This window comes from Pteropus medius, unplaced genomic scaffold (assembly GCF_902729225.1).
Source record: "Pteropus medius unplaced genomic scaffold, Ma_sr-lr_union100, whole genome shotgun sequence".
Lineage (NCBI taxonomy): Eukaryota > Metazoa > Chordata > Mammalia > Chiroptera > Pteropodidae > Pteropus > Pteropus medius.
Genome location: NW_024351647.1, coordinates 2,776,210 through 2,787,754, shown reverse-complemented (window position 1 = coordinate 2,787,754; position 11,545 = coordinate 2,776,210). Strand labels below are relative to the sequence as shown.

Here is an 11,545-nt window from a genome sequence, read left to right as displayed (position 1 = left end):
GTGAATTTCTCTATGAAGTGTCTCAAACACAAATATTTTGGAAAAGAGTACAGCATAGGGTCTATTTGTAGAGTTGCTTTCTGAAAAAAAAAAGTCAAGATGATTGTGGTTGCATAAAGGGTTTCAAGCATTAACAATAATGGGAGATGGCATCTACAGACCTGCAAGGGAAAAGGTGAGAGGTAAGAGAGAAGGCAGCAAACAGCTCAAAACAAGAAATGCTTTTGCTGCCAGGAAAAGGTCTCCAGCTCACTTGGTACAGAATAGCAAGTCTTAATGTACTCTAAAAACTTCTTCCTTAAGATCATAGACTGGACCACAAAGGACTTCTTTAACACAAACAAGAAAGTCAGAAAAATCATCCAAAATGAAGACTTATATTTGTGTCTATACTAAATGGAACCTAAAGGTGGAGCTTGGGATTCTACAGAAATACTGTTATAACTCAGTAGAAAATAATTTTAGCAGTTTCTGTAGGAGGAAAGGAGGAAAGAGAAGCAGATGAATCAGATTTGCTTGGGTGTATAAAAGGAGGAGCAGGGGTAGTCATAATCTGGAATAATATGGAGAGAAAGAGTCAAAGGAATCAAATAGAAAATTATTTGGTTCTCTGTGTTTGACATAATTTTAACCCTTGACCCCCAATGTCAATTAGATCTCAATTGGGCTATTATGTATATAGTATCTACACACATACAGAGAGACAGAGACAGAGACAGAGACAGAGAGAGACAGAGAGGGAAACAGAGACAGAGAGAGAAACAGAGAGAGAGAGAGAGATGCGGGGAGAGAGAAGAGAGAGAGAGAGAACAAAATGTTGCTATTTCACTATTCCAAAAAGTATAATTTGGGAAATCAGTATTATAAAATGAATTTCATCATTAATTCAACTCTCTCAGAATTGAGAAGCTTAGTGAAAAGTATGAATGACTAATGTGCATTTATAAACAGGAGGCTTTTATCCTAGTAAAACAGGGTTGTAGTTTCTTCTTGGAGGCAAATTTGCTATTACAGAATGTTTTGGTTAAAATATCTTAGATAAAAATTGAGTTTTCTTTTGCCATCATATAAAGCCTTATGGGATTCATTCCATTGTCTTCTGGGGTGTGAAAGTATTTTTACTGGTTTGCCCTTGAGTTGGAGAAAATCTTTAAACTCTTAAGAACTGCTTTTTTTCCTGCTCTCCAACCTCCATGGTAATAGGATCTACTTTACAATTGTAGGCTCCCCTCTTCCCAGGTATGTGACATAACTTTCAAAAGACTTAAAATAAAGCCAGACTTATTGATGATCTCCTTCTACCCCTGTATCCTAGTAACTGGGAGACCCGGACCAGACATTGTACCTCAGTTCCAATGTTATCACATCCCTTCTTGCCTTCTTTTGTGCTAGTCTTGGTAACTGCCCGGAACTCAAAAGATTAAGCCATGATTCTGGTCATTATCTTAGACACCCTCTTCCTTATCTTCCAACTGAAAAATCACCAGGTTCTCACAACTTTACCTCCTAAATATCTCAAGCCCAATTTTCACTCACCTCAATTTGGGCCACCATCAGTTCATACCTGTATTATTATCATAACCTCTAAATTCTTCTCCTAGCCTACAAATTTTCTGTGCTCAAATTATTCTCCATGTTGTAGCCAGAGTAATGATTCTAAAATGCCCATTCTCTTCTTAAAGCCCTTCTTAACTTTCTCTTGCTCCCCAAATAAAGTTCAAATTCTTTAACAAGAATAAAGGATTCATCCTGATATAACTCCAGTTACCACAGTAACTTTGTATTGCTCACCCCTCCACCCACACTCACCTCCAATCTAGACTCCAAACACATTGAACTACTTTCAGTTCCCCAAAACAAGTCATTCTGTTTCTCATTTCCTGGACTATGTTCATGCATAGAACATTACCCTTTGCCTACTCACCCTTGAGGTCCTTGTTTAGATGGCACCTCCTTCAGAAGTCCTTTCCTGACTCTCCAAAATAGGTACGTGCCCTTCTAAGTACTGTCATAGGAACCTGTACTTTACCCTTATTATAGAAGGTCTTGTGCCTACTTTCTAACCTCTATTTGACCTTGGATTATACACTCTGGGAGGTCAGAGCTCCACAATAAATGTTGGTTGAATGAACTAACGCACATCCAGGCCCTAGGAATGAGATCATGCCTCCACACTGCCACTCTCTTATACCCTTCAGGGACAGAAGTCTTGACTCTAAATCTCCAGTCCTGTGACTGGACCCTGCTTAAAATCCTTCCAAGTCTTCTCACTGTTCTTAGAATAAAGACTAAACCTTTAATATGGCCTAAAATCCCTACTCTGTCTAGACTCTGTTTCATTACTATTTGTGGTAGCCAGCCTCCAAGACGGCCCCAATGATCCCAGCCTCCTGGTATTCACATGCTTCTGTAGTCTGCTCCACATTTGTATCAGTATTAGTCTGTGTGACCAACAGCATACAGTAAAGATAATGACATATCACTTTTGAGGCTACATCATAAAAGTCATTGAATCTTCTTCCTCTATCTCTCTCATGTATTGCTTACTCTGGAGAAAGTTAGCTGCCATGTCATGAGCAACCCTATGGACCTATGTGGTGAGAAACCAAGGTCTCTGGCCTATAGCCAGTGAAGAACTGAAGAATCCAGCCAACAGCCATACTGAAGAGCCTTCTTGGAAGCAAATGTTCCAATCCCAGTCAATCCTTCAGATGACTGCTGCCACAACTAATATTTTTATCACAACCCCATGAGAGACCCTGAGTTAGAATAACAATCTAAGCCACTCCAGGATACCTGACTCATAGAAGCTATGAGATCATAAATCTTTGTTGTTTTAAGCCACTAAGTTCTAGAGTCATTTGTTATGTAGCAATAGAAAATTAATATAACCCCACCATTGCCTACTGCTCCTTGCTAGACTTCTCTCACTTCCAAAATTATGGCAGTCTCCCTCTTGCCTATAGGTCTTCTCACATGCTATTCCTTTACCATTTATCACCATGATAATTGCTTTATATATCAGCCTAAATAGCATTTCCTTAGGAGCTTTCCTTGTCCCCTAGACCAGGTTAGGCCATTCTTCATATGTTTTCAGGACAGCAAGCAATTTGCCTTCTTAGCCTTTTTTACATCTATCATATCATTCAGTAACTGAAGATTTGCCAACTATTTGCCAAATGTTGTACCACATAAAGGGCAGAACAAGTATTATTCTGCTCTCATTAGTTTATAATCTGGAGTAATTCTTTGCTATTTGCACTTAATAATTTACTTAATTGCATACATTTGATATTTATAATTACTTCTTAATTTCCGTCTTTCCAATAAAATCTCATGGAAACTATGCCTCAATGTTCCCCAGGACTGACGCAGTGTCCAGCCATGCATCATTCATTCAGAGCCTGGTTATGACAGGGCCATGATAGTAATCATCAGAGGACTGCTCAGCAAACCAAGAGTAGAACTGTTGGCGAATCACACCACAAAACTCATTCTCTTTTACTTCCCTAACAGAATATTTTGTGACACCTTTCATGTGCTTATCTTCCCTTTCTATTCCACGTCTCTTTCTAGGGACAACAAATGTTCTTACTTACAGCATAAAGTAATACCAGAAGAAGTAGACTAAGACAAAGGACCAAGGCTTCCAGCCTGCCTTTAACACTAAATAGCTGTACCCTCCATTCCTTTCACATCCTCTCTTTCTTTATTTGGGAAATGAATGAGTCAGATAAAACGATCACAAACACCCTTCTAGAACACTGAGCTCCTATCTGAGGTTCTTCAAAATGAAAGCATTGGAATCAGCCCAATACATTGCATCTGTATAAAACATTTAATTTTTGTCAAAGGGCTTTCCTATGTATTACTTTACCTGATTCTCACAATAAACTAATGATGATGTTACTAATCTCATATTACAGTTAAGGAAGTGGACATCTAGACACATATGAGGGCTTAAGATCTGAGGGATTTCCTTTTTGATCCCACAATATTTTTTGTCTAAATATTATATTAATTTGTAAAAGGCACTATACATACCCCCAGGTAAGACTTTGTTTTATATGGACATTGAACACTCGAGTCCTCAAAGTCCCAGACAACTTTGTGAGCATAGTATGTATGACCAGTGATAGAAGGGTCTACATACATATGACATGCAGTGAGCATGAGGACTAAACACTTTGATTCTATCACGCTGTATTAGGGATTAATTTATGTTTGCTTTTTTAGCTTAGAAGAATAAAATTCCTTTAAAATATCGAGATGAAATACTGAGTCACTCCAGAGACTGTTACTCCTTGGTCTCCTCCCCTGGCTTTGCCGCCCCAGCCACCCCCAGGGTTCTGTTCTTAAGACCTTCTCTGCTCATTCTACTTCATCTTCCTGGTTGAGTTCATCTATTTCCACTATTCAATAGCAATCTATATACTGCCAACTTGTAAACATTTATATCGATATCTAACGTCTCCAAGCCCCAAATCTATGTTACTAATCACCTAACAGACAGCGCCACCAGGATGCCCCATGGTCTCACTATGCCTAAACACCACCAGAAGGGCCCCCTGAACCGCATGGTCTAAAGTAGCAGTTTCCAACCTTTTTGGCACCAGGAACTGGTGTTCCTATGAGAATCTAATGCCTGATAAGCTGAGATGGAGCTGAGGCGATGATGCTAGTGCTAGGGATAGGCTGCAAATACACATGAAGCTTCGCTCACTCACCCGCCACTACCTCCTGCTGTGTGGCCCAGTTCCTAACAGGCCACAGACTGGTATCCATTCATGGCCCAAGGATTGGGGTCTAAAGGACTCTAAGGGATCTACGGCCATGCCACCCTGAACGTGCCTGATCTCGTCTGATCTTGGAAGCTAAGCATGGGTGGGCCTGGTTAGTACTTGGATGGGAGACCACCTAGGAATACCAGGTGCTGTAAGCATAAAAATAAATAAATAAAATAAAGGACTCTAAAGGACCCCACTATGGATCTCCTCTATGACCCTTACCACAGGATAAGGAGTCTGCAGGCCAATGAGACCTGCCCACCCAGAGCCCATGCCTACACTTCTAAACAATGCTCCAGGCACCCAGGACACACTTCTAGAATGTGCACAGTCCTTATTCCAAGGTTGATTCTCCTGAGGGCAGGCTGCATCTCTTTGTTCACATCCCCCTGGTGTGAGAGTGGCTCTTCATTGGGGGTGTAGATAGAACTTGCAGGCTGGAGTGTCTACACATAGTGTGTGAAGGAGACAGAGGTGGATAGGGAAAGGGGTGAGCTGTAGATCTGGGCATTTTCACAGAGCCACATTCCAGCACAGAACTCGGAGGAGTCCAAGAATCCTATAATCGTACATATGCAGGTATGGGAGAAAATTGCTTGATTTATAACAATTAAATATTTAGACATGTGGAATGTAAACATCCATTTATACCCTTTAACAAATCCCCCAAAATACAGAGGGTCTGACCACCACAAACTTAACTCATCTAAAATCAAATCAGTCTTTGCCTCTCCACCTGTCTTAGCTTAGGTTGCTTGAAACATCTGCCTGAAATAAGAATTCACTTGCAAGTAGTTTTACATGAGTGGTAATCCCTAAGGAGCAGGAGTGGAGGAGTGGAAAAGGTGAAACAGGGAAAAAGAAAAGCCATCCTAAAAGTCTGTTACTGAGGTTCTACCATGAGCATCAGGGCTTGATTCCGACAGTCCTGAGAGGGTACAAAATGCCTCCTGAGATTGACCACCCAAAAGATAGACGTGGGAGCATTTGTTCTTTGGACCCCTTCTGCATTGATTGATGGTTGTACTGAGTGTTATCTGCCTTGAATTTTATGTGCTTGGACTCAGGGAGCCCCATGGCAGAAAGTGAAGACCTAAGGCACCACAGGAGGGAAGATGCTCTTTACACAGGTAAACTGAAGCTGTCCCATTAATGGTTTACTCCAGCAATGGACATAAACAGAGGGGAAGCCAAGAATACCAGATATGCTTGCTATACACCACCCTATCTTCTTTCCTCCCTCCCAGCCTAAATGCCTATTCTTCTCCTGTATTCTATTTTTATTAATAACTCCACTAGCCAATAACTTTTTCTTGGAGAGAATTCTGGAGTCATCCTCACTTTCCCTCCCTCATCCTTCTCACCCCATCTGTCACAATACCTTGACAATTCTACCTCTGAAATATTTCTCAGCTGGAGTCCTTCCTCTGCATTTCCCCCTACTTCACTTAGTTAAGTCCCAGCCCAAATGCAAGGGCTTCATACCAAGATCAGCTAGTGGAGGACTTCATGGCAGCTGCCTCCTGTAAGCAGCATTAAGTTACTATTCTTGGGGCCTCCCTCTGACCCATCTCTCCCAACTCTATTCTCAGCTATATAAAAGTACATACTTCTATATACTCTCTATCATGTAACTATTCCATTTTAGGACCTTATTATCCCATTGCTACAGAATCAGATCAGAATTCCACACCCAGCCTACAACATCCTTCTCTCTCTTTCCAAACTTCCCCCACCCCCAGCTCATTTCCCAGAGTCCCCCCGCTTCCTCCCTCACACACACACTCATACACACACACGCACGCACACACATGCACGCACACCCATGCACGCACATCCTATACTCCAATTAGACCCAACTTTTCACTTTTCACTATTCTCCAAGCCAACCTTATTTTTTCATGCTTCCACATTATTATTCATGCTGTTTCCTCAGTCTAGAAATCATTTCTGCAGCTGCCACCCCTCATACCTACACATCTGCTAAATCCTTACGCATCTGTCAGGACCCAACTGAAATGTTACTTTCTCGGACTCCTGCAAACTGATTCAGTGCTCCCAGCCCTGCTAGAGCACTTAAATCATGTCATAATGATGCGCTTGCATGACTCTCTCCATCTTTGGAAGTTCTTCCAGGTCAGAGAATCATGTTTTATTCATCTTTGTACTCTTAGTACCCAGCACAGTGGTTAGCACAAAACAAACACAAAACAAAAATGACATGATTGTTAGATAAATATAAGAATGAGCAATTCTGAGCAAACTAAGAATAACTCCTTTACATACTTCTAGTTTAAAAGATACTTGAGTAGACACACTCAAAAGGGGAATTCAGAAGGCAAACACTGCAGAACAGAGTTTGATGCCCATAAAGGCTGAAGAGGACTGAAATCTGGCTAAGTCATTGGTGTTTCTTACAAAGTAACAAGAAGGTGTTAATGCGCTGTTTAACACATGAACAACAAGCAACATCAAAGAATGAAATGGAATAGGCAGGGCTTATATGAAAATTACCTAGACAGACTACACTTAGGAAGAAGAGAAAAACAGCAAAATATCTAGAATCAACTCTATCTCCATTTAATTCTCATATATGTACAAAGAACAATGTATGCCCTTTACACTTACTTATTTAAAACCATGCTTTACAGAACAATTTACAATTTACAATTTATAACTGTAATATAAAATTAGCTAATTTCTGTTTGAGTCCAAATTAACAGGTATATGTCTTTCTTAATAAGGATCTGTGAAGCATTCGGAATTATAATTGCAGGAAGGGGGGTGGTTGATAGAGTGATCATCCCAACTAAAGATGGCCAAGGACCCAGACACTAGAAAGACAGTACTTGCCATCCAAAAAATTCCCACTAGCCACCAAAAGGAATAAGTGCAGATCAGCAAGTAGAGATTCAAAGACTTCTGCAGAATTGGAGATACGGGTAATGGAACGAGGTAGTAGGGCAACAACACATATAATGTGCCGGCATGGCAGAGAGGTAAAAAATATTTTTCGACAACTGTAAATGAAAATAGTTGTTTAAAGTAAATGAAAACAGCTAATCGTAAATGTAAACATTAACCCTATTTGTTCTGTAAAAGTATAATACATGCATTTTTTTAATCAACATAGAACATAAAAACAAAGAAAAATAATGAGACTATATTCATGGAAAGAGCTATCCCTACCATGTCCAAATAACCTTTGCTTGTTTTCCAGCAAACTTGTTCTATGATGTACACCACCTAAAAAATGATTTCATCTCTTCTCACTGTTCCCTATCATGAGGATATGAATGGCACTGTCGTGAACATAAGGAGAAACATAACTGATTCCATCCTTAGCAGAACAGTGTTTTGGTTTTTTTATCAGACAACTGGTGTGAGACATGGAAAGATGGAAATTTCAGTGATGCTTACATCTTCTGCTCTACTGGAAATCAGACATTTATTTCCCATCAGTTTCAATTGCTTCGTTCCCCTAACTAGAAAACTTCCAAGTCATCTGAGGCAAGTCAGATTAGTTATTTAGCTGTATGTTATAAGCGGCATGACTTTTCATATTAGTTACTGCACACTGAGTCATCTATACAGCATTTAAAATTAAAGTCAGATCACAGAGGAAGTAAAAAAAGGTATTCCACGTGTGTCTCTGTGCTACAGGATAAAATCCAGCTTACTCTCCTCCTTTAAGTCAGTCAGGAATTAAATATAACAAAACAAAATGGTATGACAAAGACAGTCAAGAGATTCACATAATCAGCTGTGGCCATCTGTTTAGGGGCAGGTATGAAAGAACACAGGCTTTAACTGAAGAATAAGGGATTTATGTGAGCTATAAGTTAAAAATTCTGAGTGTAAGAGTTGTTAAATATAGAAAGGGATGACTAAGAAAAATGGAATAGTCCTAGGTAGGTTCTAAAAATAGAAGTGGTGTTCACCAGGCTGGGATTGTTTAGTTATTATGTGGCTAATGAAGTGTAAGAGAAAGCTGGTATCAAGTTTAAGCTTATGTCTGAATAGACAACTAGGCAAATCAGGACTTTATCAGGGCATGGCCTAATAAATGGTAGTATTCATTACATAAATTAGCATTTCTTTTTTATTCTGATTATTGTTTCTTCTAGGAATGGAGTTTCTAAAGATGCATTTGTCCCACATAACAGAGAAAAACTGTTTCTTACTTCTGCCATTCTCCTTTTCCCATTCTAGAAATTATATTCCAAGTATAATTACTTCACAGCTTATATCTGAGCTTTTATGGACATTTATCCTTTTATAATAATCATACTGATAAACAGGACATCTGCCTTGACAAGTAAACTCAGTAAAAGCCATTTTTTAAAAGACCCAGCTCAGATAATATAATGGAAACAAATCCTAGATTTCTGAATTAATGATTACCACAAATTTAGTTGCACTAAATACCACATATTTATTATCTCATTTTCCATGGATCAGAGGTCTGGGTCCTCTGCTCAGGGTCCCGCAAGGCTGCAATCAAGATCTTAGCTGGGCTGCATTCTCATCAAAGGCTCGACCTGGGAGGAATGTACTTCCAAGTCCATTTTGATTGTTGGCATAATTCATTCCTTGCAGTTGTACCACTCAGGCCCTAGCTCTTTGCTGACTTCTGTCCTCAGTTCTAGGGGCCACCTGCAGTTTCTTGCTATATGGGGGGCCCTAGCTCTTTGCTGACTTCTGTCCTCAGTTCTAGGGGCCACTTGCAGTTACTTGCTATATGGGTTTCTCAAGCAGAGCTGCTTACTTCATCAAGCTCTCGAGAAGAGTCTCCAGTCTTCTATAATAGCATCTTACATGTTATAACATACTCACCAAAGTGACATACCATCACTGTTGCCATAGTTTATTGGTTAGAAACAAGTCACAGTTCCCATCCAACTCGAAAGGAGATTACACAAAGATGTGAACACCAGGAGGCAGGGATAACTAGGGGTCACCGTAGGGTCTGTCTGCCACAACTTCTCTTATGGCAAGGGCTACTTGACAAGGGCTTCATAGCCACTAAAGAGGTCACCAGGCTTCAAGTCTTGGCATTCTCGAGGAATCACAATCCTACTCTTCTGCAAACAAATGGGGTTACCATATGACCCAACGAATCCACTCGTAGGTATCTTCCCCAAGAAAAAGGAAAACACATCAACACAAAATCTTAAACATGAATATTCACAGCAGCATTATTCATAATAGCCAAAAAGTAGGAACAACCCAAATGTCCTTCAACTGATGAAGAGATTAATAAAATGTGGGATAGCCATACAATGGAATATTATGCAGAAATAAAAAGAAATGAAGTACTGAGACATGCTACAACATAGATAAACTTCAAAAACATTATGCTTAGAGAATGAAACCAGTCACAAAACTCCACATATTGTATGATTTCATTTATATGAAATGTCCAGATAGACATAAAGACAGAAAGTAGATTCGTAGTTACCAGGGGCTGGAGGGAGGGGAAGTGAGGAATGACTGCTAATGGGTTTCTATATGGGATAATGAAATGTTCTAAATTAAGACTGCAATAATGGTTGCACAACTTCGTGAATATACTAAATGCTTTAAATGGGTGAATATTGTAGCATGTGAATTGTATCTTGATAAAGTCATATTTTAAAAGCCATTTTAAAAGACCCACAGAGTATTATTTTAAAAAGTAATCTAAAACATATTATTTAGACACTAAAATATAAAAACATTGGCATTTCTCTGGCATTTAAATGATTTATAGGCATTATAAATATTCATAATGGGGACCATCTCAGAAAATCTATGCTGTAATAAGATCTTTCCATAGTATAGACATTAAAAGGTGAAAACAAGGCACATAGATGGCAAATGGTTTTCCCAACAGCCCGCAAAAGTAATTTAGTTTTTCCAGAGTTTGTGCCAGTATCCATTCCCACATTCTTTGGTGAAAGTCTTCTCTTTTTCTTTTGTAAAATATTAAACAGATATAAGTACAGTTAAGAAAAACAGTAATTTCCCAAAAAAGTTTCTCTGTGCTTCAGAATACAAAAATTCAAGAGAGTATACATATATCAAAACATCAAGTTTTATACCTTAACTACATATTTTATTTGTCACTTACACCACAAAAAAAAAATGAGAAAAAAGAAGAGAAAATTCAAGAAAACAAATCAAGAGAAAGTACTAAGCTTATTCTCTCCTCATACAGAACAACAGATACCAGCTCCAGATACCTTTAAGCATGAAATATACAGTAGTCACCACTTATCTGTGGGGGATATATTCTAAGACACCCAGTTGATGCCTGAAATCATGATAGTATCAAATCCCACATATACTATCTTTTTTCCTATACATACATACACTTATAATAAAGTTTAATTTATAAATTAGGCATAGTAAGAGATAAATAACAACTAATGATAACACAGAACAATATATTGTAATAATTGTTGTGTGAATGTGGTCTCTCTCACTCTCAAAATATCTTTTTGTCCTGCATTTACTCTTCTTCTTGTCATGATGTTAAACAATAAAATGCTTATGAGATATGTCTGCAGTTAGAGATGTGACAGCAAAATTAGAACGAATTTCTTTTTCCTTCCTTATAGTTTCACATAAGATTCATTCTTAGCAGAGATTTTAGCAACCTCAGTATATTACTTTTTCTTTCCTTCTTAAGTCGAGAACTTTCAACTTTTCACTTAAAGGAAGCACTTTACGGCTTCTCTTTGGCACATCCGAATTGCTACTCTTGAACTTTGGGG

The 11,545-nt window shown here is 38.9% G+C and overlaps 1 pseudogene; it reads left to right on the top strand.

The window, feature by feature from the left end:
- Positions 1-4,823: 4,823 nt before the first annotated feature.
- LOC120587272 (uncharacterized) lies at positions 4,824-4,942 on the top strand (annotated as a pseudogene).
- The last annotated feature ends 6,603 nt before the right edge of the window (positions 4,943-11,545 follow it).